Here is an 11363-nt window from a genome sequence, read left to right on the forward strand (position 1 = left end):
GAGGGACACCGTCGAGGGACATCGTCGAGGGACATCGTCGAGGGACGTCGTCGAGGGACGTCGTCGAGGGACGTCGTCGAGGGACGTCGTCGAGGGACGTCGTCGAGGGACATCGTCGAGGGACATCGTCGAGGGACAACGGCGAGGGACATCGTCGAGGGATACCGGCGAGGGACAACGGCGAGGGACAACGGCGAGGGACATCGTCGAGGGACACCGTCGAGGGACATCGTCGAGGGACACCGTCGAGGGACAACGGCGAGGGACAACGGCGAGGGACATCGTCGAGGGACGTCGTCGAGGGACGTCGTCGAGGGACACCGGGAGGGGAATCAGAAGGAGGGAGTGGGAGGGAATCAGAAGGAGGGAGGGGAATCAGAAGGAGGGAGAGGGAGGGGAATCAGAAGGAGGGAGTGGGAGGTGAAGGGGGAGTGGGAGGGAAAGGGGGAGGGGAAGGGTTAGAGGGATGGGAAGAGGGAGTGGGAGGGGAAGGGGGAGTGGGAGGGGAAGGGGGAGGGGAAGGGTTAGTGGGAGGGGAAGGGTTAGTGGGAGGGGAAGGGGAAGGGGAAGGGACACCGTCGAGGGACATCGTCGAGGGACACCGTCGAGGGACATCGTCGAGGGATGTCGTCGAGGGACGTCGTCGAGGGACATCGTCGAGGGACATCGTCGAGGGACACCGGCGAGGGACACCGTCGAGGGACATCGTCGAGGGACATCGTCGAGGGACAGGGGGAGGGGAAGGGTTAGTGGGAGGGGAAGGGTTAGTGGGAGGGGAAGGGTTAGTGGGAGGGGAAGGGGGAGTGGGAGGGGAAGGGGGAGGGGAAGGGGGAGTGGGAGGGGAAGGGGGAGTGGGAGGGGAAGGGGAAGGGGAAGGGACACCGTCGAGGGACATCGTCGAGGGACACCGTCGAGGGACATCGTCGAGGGACATCGTCGAGGGACGTCGTCGAGGGACGTCGTCGAGGGACATCGTCGAGGGACATCGTCGAGGGACATCGTCGAGGGACAACGGCGAGGGACATCGTCGAGGGACACCGGCGAGGGACAACGGCGAGGGACAACGGCGAGGGACACCGTCGAGGGACATCGTCGAGGGACACCGTCGAGGGACAACGGCGAGGGACAACGGCGAGGGACATCGTCGAGGGACGTCGTCGAGGGACACCGGGAGGGGAATCAGAAGGAGGGAGTGGGAGGGGAATCAGAAGGAGGGAGGGGAATCAGAAGGAGGGAGTGGGAGGGGAAGGGGGAGTGGGAGGGAAAGGGGGAGGGGAAGGGTTAGAGGGATGGGAAGAGGGAGTGGGAGGGGAAGGGGGAGTGGGAGGGGAAGGGGGAGGGGAAGGGTTAGTGGGAGGGGAAGGGTTAGTGGGAGGGGAAGGGGAAGGGGAAGGGACACCGTCGAGGGACATCGTCGAGGGACACCGTCGAGGGACATCGTCGAGGGACATCGTCGAGGGATGTCGTCGAGGGACGTCGTCGAGGGACATCGTCGAGGGACATCGTCGAGGGACAACGGCGAGGGACATCGTCGAGGGACACCGGCGAGGGACACCGTCGAGGGACATCGTCGAGGGACATCGTCGAGGGACAGGGGGAGGGGAAGGGTTAGTGGGAGGGGAAGGGGGAGTGGGAGGGGAAGGGGAAGGGACACCGTCGAGGGACACCGTCGAGGGACATCGTCGAGGGACATCGTCGAGGGACGTCGTCGAGGGACGTCGTCGAGGGACGTCGTCGAGGGACGTCGTCGAGGGACATCGTCGAGGGACATCGTCGAGGGACATCGTCGAGGGACAACGGCGAGGGACATCGTCGAGGGACACCGGCGAGGGACAACGGCGAGGGACACCGTCGAGGGACACCGTCGAGGGACATCGTCGAGGGACACCGTCGAGGGACAACGGCGAGGGACAACGGCGAGGGACATCGTCGAGGGACGTCGTCGAGGGACGTCGTCGAGGGACACCGGGAGGGGAATCAGAAGGAGGGAGTGGGAGGGGAATCAGAAGGAGGGAGGGGAATCAGAAGGAGGGAGAGGGAGGGGAATCAGAAGGAGGGAGTGGGAGGGGAAGGGGGAGTGGGAGGGAAAGGGGGAGGGGAAGGGTTAGAGGGATGGGAAGAGGGAGTGGGAGGGGAAGGGGGAGTGGGAGGGGAAGGGGGAGGGGAAGGGTTAGTGGGAGGGGAAGGGTTAGTGGGAGGGGAAGGGGGAGTGGGAGGGGAAGGGGAAGGGGAAGGGACACCGTCGAGGGACATCGTCGAGGGACATCGTCGAGGGACATCGTCGAGGGACGTCGTCGAGGGACATCGTCGAGGGACATCGTCGAGGGACACCGGCGAGGGACACCGTCGAGGGACATCGTCGAGGGACAGGGGGAGGGGAAGGGTTAGTGGGAGGGGAAGGGTTAGTGGGAGGGGAAGGGGGAGTGGGAGGGGAAGGGGGAGGGGAAGGGTTAGTGGGAGGGGAAGGGGGAGTGGGAGGGGAAGGGGAAGGGACACCGTCGAGGGACATTGTCGAGGAACACTGTAAGAGGCCAGTAGTTGTACGAATGGAAATGAGCTAGGGCATTAGAATAATTCAGACTCGACGCCTGCTGTTTTGATAACATTGAGGTGACGCTATGTCTATGTAAACACACCGACAGTGGTGACTGTTTTATAATCGATGATGTAATCAAAACTCTGTAAGCGCAGGTTAGCTTCGTTTGACTAATGCTGAGGTAAACGATATCGCTAGTGGCATTGTAATGGCTTTTCGGATTGGTGCAAGGTGGAGAAGGAGAAAAAAACTATTGGTGCATGAATTCAAAGTCACGCCCATAAGGAGTGACATTTATTTGAAAAGTCACCGGAGATTGGATTAGAAAAATTAGTGACGTCAGACGAAGGTAGCTTAGCGTAGGATACGGGATCTCGTGAGAGAGGATCAAGAGACGATCTAGAGAGGATCAAGAGACGATCTAGAGAGACGATCTAGGGAGACGATCGAGAGAGACGATGTAGAGACGAGAGAAAGAGATCCTGAGTGTAACCAGAAGGTGAAATTACAGTGAAAGAAGAAAGAAAATTCACCACCCTTTTATTAACCCAAAGGACGAGAGAACTAGGCACGGGGCCTAGAAAATAGTGAGACTACAGGAAATACAAGGCATTGGGCCTACTGCTTAAGAGGAACTTGAATATTTAGTGAAACTCACGTAACGAGAGGCAAGGGGCCTCGAGACGAGTGATATTACAAGTCAAATTTAAGTGTAATGATCGAGGACCGACAGTGGTGGTGACAGTGGTGACAAGGGGTGGTGAAAGACACCGTCGAGGGACATCGTCGAGGGACATCGTCGAGGGACGTCGTCGAGGGACGTCGTCGAGGGACGTCGTCGAGGGACGTCGTCGAGGGACATCGTCGAGGGACATCGTCGAGGGACAACGGCGAGGGACATCATCGAGGGACACCGGCGAGGGACAACGGCGAGGGACAACGGCGAGGGACACCGTCGAGGGACACCGTCGAGGGACATCGTCGAGGGACACCGTCGAGGGACAACGGCGAGGGACAACGGCGAGGGACATCGTCGAGGGACGTCGTCGAGGGACACCGGGAGGGGAATCAGAAGGAGGGAGTGGGACGGGAATCATAAGGAGGGAGGGGAATCAGAAGGAGGGAGAGGGAGGGGAATCAGAAGGAGGGAGTGGGAGGGGAAGGGGGAGTGGGAGGGAAAGGGGGAGGGGAAGGGTTAGTGGGATGGGAAGGGGGAGTGGGAGGGGAAGGGGGAGTGGGAGGGGAAGGGGGAGTGGGAGGGGAAGGGGAGGGGAAGGGTTAGTGGGAGGGGAAGGGTTAGTGGGAAGGGAAGGGGGAGTGGGAGGGGAAGGGGAAGGGGAAGTGGTAGGATAGGGGAGGGGAGAGGAAGTGAGAGGGGGGTGAACGGACAGTGGACGGGGAAGGGGAAGGGGGAATGGGGAGTGAGAAATAGAGGATTCCAAAGATTTATTTTACGAGGAACTTGACAAAGTGTTATCAACCACTCCAAGAAATGACAAGATTGTTGTGCTCGGTGACTTTAATGCTAGAGTTGGATCGAACGTCACCGTCTGGCATGGAATTATTGACAAACATGGGGTGGGGAAAGAGAATGCCAACGGGTTAAGACTTCTTAACATATGTGCTCTTCACAGACTAACAATAACTAAGACTTTATTCCAACTTCCAAGCAAACAAAAGACAACTTGGATGCATCCACGCTCCAAGCACTGGCACCTCATTGACTACATCATAACCCGTCAATCGGATATTCAGGACTTCAAAGTCACAAAGGCTCTCAGGGGATCTGAGTGTTGGACAGACCATCGCCCCATTCGCTCCGTGGTACAATTCGTAGTCCGTCCTTCCAACCGAAAGCAGAACAAAAAACAACAGATAAACAGTAATCTTATACAAGACCAGGGAAAGTGCAAAGAACTCCAGGACAGATTATCTCAGGCGATTGAACAACTTCCAGAGCCTACTGATAACACAAACCTGGATCAAATGAATGCAAACTGGAATCAATTTACAAATACACTGCATCATACAGCCTCCGAAGTTCTAGGCATCTCTAAGAAGAAACACCAAGATTGGTTCGATGAGAATGATGCAGAAATACATACACTTCTCCAAAGGAAGAATGAAGCACATGCAGCCCTTCTCAGTAAGCAGAAGAACCACTCTCTGCGTGCAAATTTCAACAACCTCAGAGCTGAGGCTCAACGCTCCCTTCGACGGACAGCTACCAGAAACCTCCAGCGAACCCGCAGGCATGAGTACCAGGCCCAAAACCCTCTTCCACCTGGGGACGGTATCCCATGTCCAAGATGTGGAAAGCGATGCGCCTCAGAGTTTGGCTTGAGGAGCCATCGGCGCATACATCAGTGACATCGATAATGATCTTACCAATGTTTTACTTTATAAACTTTCAAGAGAGAGAGGACGTCTTCGTCGTCAACGACGGACTGCCTTAACTAACTAACTAAAGGAGAGGGGTCTCCTTCATGAACCCCATACCTGTTGCCGACTGTTGGACCAAAGAAGGACATGGCTTTGAATTCCGAAGGTTCCTCAATAGTAACCCTGGAGCCTTATCCTGTTTTCCAAGACAGGAAAAGTCAAAGTTTTTAAGAAAAATCATAGACTGGAGTTCATGCCTGGAGTATTTGAACCTTCCAGTTATAATCGCTTCCTTACACTCAGACTAGATGAGGATAAGAAAATGCAAGATATAGACATGTTTGAAGTTCACAAAGAGATTACAAGTGCTTGTGGTCGAGAACCAACAATCAACTTCCAGAGTGATGGTAACTTGCTTGTTGAGGTTGCTTCACCCGTAGAAAGCGAAAATTAAATTCTGTTGATGGAAATAGGGAAAATGTATGCCACACAAAACTCTTAATCAGTGCAAAGGAGTCATCCATTGCACTTACCTACTGAAATACTCTGAAGAGAAAATCCAAAAACAATTGGAAGAACAAGGTGTAACTAGAGTAGACTAGCTAAAGAGGAAAACAGATGGAGTACTAATACCTTTGCCGGTATATGTTCTAACCTTCAATCTTTTAAGGTCACCTAAAGAAGTAAAGGCAGCATGGCTGAAGATTGAGGTTAAACCATACATTCCATCTCCTAGGAGATGCTTCTACTGTCACAAGTTTGGCCATGTGAGAAATGGTTGTAGGTGGAAATTGAAAGGAAAAAAGAGCATATGTGTCAATTGCGGCCAAGAAGACCATGACATATGCAATAATAACCCAGCCTCTTGTGTAAACTGTAAAGAAAGTCATCCATCCTCATCCATGAGATGTGATAGGTTCATCATGGAAAGGGAAATTCAGAGTATTCGAACAAAAGAAAAAATGAGCTTTCTAGAAGCTAAAAAGAAAGCCTTGAATATGTTTACCAGACCTGGCATCACCTTTTCAACAATTTTGAATCAGATGACAAAATACACCCCCAGTGATATCAAGAATGTTGCTGGCAACACTAAAGATTTCAATTCTAAGACTCCTGGAGCCCATGAGAACAAAGAGGATAGAGAAACATTCTCAGCCCCATTGAAACGGCGTCGTCCAAGTGCTGAAGAACTGCATAAACCCTTAAAAGTCCACAAGATATCAACTACAAACAGATTTGCATCCTTGGATGATGAAAAGAGTATGGTAATAGACGAAGATTTACCATCAAAACCAGCATCAAAAGAGACCCATATTCCCAAAGAGACTGAAGACACCTTGTGCCCTATCATAGTTCAAGCCGAGGTTCACAAACCAGATTACTCTTCAAAAGAATGTAGAACTTCAACTACTGTTCTAACACTAGAGAAAGAGGAAATACATAACCAAGGAGCTAGACCATAAATTACAAAAACACCTTCTTTGCCAAACATAAAAAAAGACCACTGTCTCCAAAAAGTATGGGAAAAAGTTACCACCAGATGCCTCTTTAAATAATGCCAAATCAAACAACCCCTCAGACAAAAAAATGAAGATAAAATTCAAAGACATTGACCCAAAAGACCCAAGCATTTCTAAGTATAGTACAGAGAAACCACTGGGAAAAAGATCTCCCAAATCTAAACCATAGAATTCCCAGCTCTAATACAATGGAACTGCCAAGGGCTCCATGCAAAGTATGAGGAGCTCATATTATTACTGCATGATTATTGGGACTTATCAACAGAATTTGGAAAGAAAACACATACCCAAACATCATGGAAAACTGCAATTGTACTACCCTTTCTCAAACCAGGAAAAGAAAGTAAGTTTCCAATAAATGATAGACCTATTGCACCAACATCTTGCATCTCCAAACTTATGGAAAAGATGGTGAATGAAAGATTGATGTGGTATTTGGAAACGAAAGGATACATCTCCCCTACTCAGTGTGGTTTCCGACGAATGCACTCCACCACAGATGTTCTTATTCGTCTGGAAGTTACTATATGTGAGGCGTTTGCTTCCAATCAGCATTTGATTACTGTCTTTTTTGACTTGGACAAAGCATATGATACCACCTGGTATGGCTTTCTGAGAGCTCTACACAACTGTGATCTCCGAGGAGAACTACCACTCTTTGTAAAGATCCAAGAAGAAGGAGTACCACAAGGCAGTGTACTCAGTGTCACTCTGTTTGCATTAGCTATAAATGACATAGCCTCAGTAATACCAGAAGACATAATGCATACACTCTTCGTAGATGACTTGTCAATCTCCTTTGCATCATCTAAAATGGCAGTAGCAGAAAGAAAAATACAGCTGACCTTGGATAAAATAGTATCATGGGCAGAAAGACATGGCTTTAGATTTTCCACATCGAAAACCTCAGTCATGCATTTTGGTCGAGACCGCAATGTCCACCCAGATCCAGATATATTCTTGAAAGGTCATAGAATATCTTGTGTTGAAGAAGTCCGATTTTTAGGTCTAATTTTCGATAGAAAATTAACTTGGGAGTCGCATTTAAAAAACCTCAAGAACAAGTGTCTCAAAGCTTTGGAAATGTTAAAGGTTATAAGTCATACCAATTGGGGAGCAGATCGCACACGCCTACTTCAACTCCACAAAGCTTTAGTGCTACCCAAACTGCTTGATGGCTGCGAAGTCTATTCCTCAGCAACAAAGCCAAGACTTGAAATCTTGAATCCTATACACCATGCAGGAATCAGATATATGCCACTGGAGCCTTCAGGTCTTCCCCAATGAACAGTTTATTAGTGGATGCAGGAGAGTTCCCATTGCAGATGTATATAGAAAATTCCATGCTTCCTTACTGGTTGCCAACTCAGAGACTCCCAGCTTCTCTTTCTTACAAAGAAATCTTCAATACCAAATTCCACAGATATTATGCAAGCCACCCCAAATCTATTTACTGTTATTATTATTTTTATTATTATCATTATTGTCCATGCCTGTGTTCAGCTGTTCTGTTTATAAAACAATCATAAAAGATGTTTTTGTGTAGTTTTGAAATATCATGGGTCAGGTCATATCATGTTTGTAACAGTAAGCACGATATAGAAACTGACACCATTCAGTGGCACGTATACAAAATGTTCAAAGTAACACATGGGTATATGGAGAACATTTCTTCAGAGCACAGGTGTAATTCTGTCTTTATTTATGTATTTGTTCATTTATTTGTCAATTATTTATCTATTTTATCATTATTTTGTCAAAGTTATATATATATATATATACAGTATATACATATATATATATATGTATATATATATATGTGTGTGTGTGTGTGTGTGTGTGTGTGTGTGTATAAAGAAATTAACCTTTTTAGAATATTCCCTACATCCGCATTTGGTCAGCATTGTTACCAGATAATGTCATCTTGATCCTCCTTTCTTTCGCTGGATTCTCCTCGTTGTTGTTGTTGTTCTCGTTCCCTAGACTGTCTGGAGGAGCAATCCCGTCTCTCTGAAGAACGTCATGGCTGGAACGGGGTTTTCCCACAAATCCTTTATAGAGTGTATACTGTGTTGTTGTCGTGCATGACTGTATACAGGCTTCTATAATGTGCTGTATAGTATGGGATACATTGTTACATCCTGGATTTAATAGAGATGCGGTCATCCAGCCTCCTCTGGTAACTTAGAATGGCTGGATGATGGCCGCTGCGACCACAGCCTGGCCAGATGGACTCGGTCCTCTTGAGGGTGAGAAGATTCAGAAGGATGGATGTCAGGAGGTCTGGCATGTAACAAAGTGTTGCCTTTCAGTTTATTGGTGGAGCTGTGAGCGATATGTTTATGGATGTGCTTCTGGAGTTTGGTGTCTGGTGGTTGTAGGGGAAGGCAGGAGAGTCTTTTTTTTTCCTTCTTCTTCTTCTTCTTCTTTCGTAGTTTTCTTCGGAACGCCTCAGCCAATCTTCCTCGAGCTCTCGAGCTCTCGAGCTCTCGTCCTCCAACCTCGGTCTCAGTCTCCCCGTTTGTTCCGCCCTTTGCTCATTGGGTTCTCGTGCATCGTATGTTTGTCTTCATAGTCCATGATTATTATTATTCTTTCCACGTTCCCTCTGTATTCTATTCTCTCTCTGGCTTTTCCGCCTTACTTGATTCTATAGTTTCTCATCTTCTTTCCTATCCTTCTTCTCTTTTTAAACTTCTCTATATCTTTTTTACCTCTCTTTTTCTTCTCCTACCTCCACTTTATCTCTCCCCGTTTTTTTTATTTGTCTGCTCCTCCGCCCCCTTTTCTTCGTTTTCCTCGCTCCACTTCCTCCTTTCTTCGAAATTATGGTTTTTCTTTCCTCCTATAGTTCCCTCATAAAACTGAGTGACGTCATCTTCTCGTATTCTTTTCTCTCTTTCTACCTATTCATTTGTCTATACATATTTTCTCCTTCCCTGTCTTTTTTCACCATTTTTTGAGATCATATTGGTTTTACATCTCGCCTCCAAACAGCATACGGTATACGAGTATATGTTACCGAGTGCACAGCACTGGCAGCACGAAAATATGAACACAACATACTAGGGGTGGAGGAGCTTTGGAGAAAGCCAAACAAAAATTAGGACAAAAAAATATAAATACAAAGTTATAGGCTTGATCTTCCATGTCTGCCAGCGAATCTTACTTCCTCAAACTGACGCAGTGTTTTGTGGAAGTGAGATTCAGCCGCAGTTAAGCGACTCCTGGCGTATTTCCTCTTTAGGCTGACACATTTTCTCTTCACTGCAATCCTTCCCCAGCCTTTTGACTTCATTTTCTTCCCTATTCCCTAGGACCCTAAAACACCTTAACTTCTCTTCTTCCTTTCCCCAATGTCCCACCTTCCCTCAAACCCACAACCCCTAATCCCCCTCCTCCCGCACTTCACTCGCCACTTCAACCTCCAGCATTTCTGTACATAATACATGTAATCCTTCTTGGTGCTCTCCTCCTTCCCGATTCTTTCTTCGTCAGAGTCTTTTGGAGAGCGGCCACGGGGGCTTCCCTCGGGCCTTCATCTTTCACTGACCCCGTTTTCTTCAGGTTATCCTTTCCATGAATAGGCTTAACCCGACCAGGTGAGCCAGGTTATCCCCTTTCGGAGGCTCGCTTTACGACTAAGCCCTCACAACCACCGCCTTTTCCCACTCCATCCTTTCCTTTTCCTCCCACCCTCCCACCCTCCCACTCGCCTTAGCACTCTCGCAATAACTATCCTTCAACCCTTTTCTTAAAAGGCAACCCAAGTAAGCTCTTCTCTGTCCTCCACACACCTTATCCCCACCACTAACCCCAGACCCAGCATCAACACCATTATTAACTTCCTCAGGTAGTTTTAAAATGGTTGGCCCTAGCCTTACTGAGGGCTTGGTCCAGAAACCAAGGAGGATAAGCCAACTTCTCAAGTTGACATTTGATCACCTCAATCTCGTGGTCCATTAATTGAGGACTGCAAATCCTGAAAGTCCCTCAATTTCTGGACCACGAGATTGAGGTGATCAAATGTCAACTTGAGAAGTTGGCTTATCCTCCTTGGTTTCTGGACCAAGCCCTCAGTAAGGCTAGGGCCAACCATTTTAAAACTTCCGTCCCCTCAAATTTTCACCGCTCCTTTAAGGACATTTTAAAGATTCCATTCAATAATACCATCAGTTCTTCTACATAAATTGTTTCCTCGTGAACGTCTCACTATTGCTTATCACTATCCTAACACCGTACGTAAGCAAATTGTGAACGTTCAACAAAAGCCGAAGGAAGTTGAGTCACCTGGTGTTTATTGTTTGACCTGCATAGATTGTGATTTGGTTTACTTGGGTCAAACCGGGAGAGACTTGAACACTAGATTGGCAGAACATAAAAGGTCAATTAGGTATGGGCAGGAAAATTCGGCTGTATTTCTTCATGTTAAAAATAAGAATCATTCTTTCGACTGGGGTAAGGCCAGATTAGTGTTCAAGTCCCACTGTGGTTTCAGGAGGAAAATAGTCGAATCAGCATTAAATGAGGAATGCCCTATTATTAATATTTCTAAAGGGCTGTGGACCCCTGTGATTATCTAAGGCGCAGCAATATATTTGCTCTTGCGGACGTTACTTCCTCCCCTCTCCTCACCCACTCCCTACTCCGCCTCCCCTGTTTGCCCCGCGTCTGAGTGAGGGTCAACTGTCCACATCTCTTCTTACTGTAGTTTATAAGTCCCCTCTGTTCTTGTGGGTTCCTGTGTGTTATCTACAAATGTGCTACTACATTTCTATTTAGAAATATATATATATATATATATATATATATAATATATGTATATATATATATATAATATATATATTAGAAATAATATTATTTATATATATATGATATATAAATATAATATTATATAATATATATATATCATATATATATATATT

The sequence above is a fragment of the Oratosquilla oratoria genome, chromosome 13 (assembly GCF_046742065.1).
Source record: "Oratosquilla oratoria isolate Oo_2021 chromosome 13, ASM4674206v1, whole genome shotgun sequence".
Lineage (NCBI taxonomy): Eukaryota > Metazoa > Arthropoda > Malacostraca > Stomatopoda > Squillidae > Oratosquilla > Oratosquilla oratoria.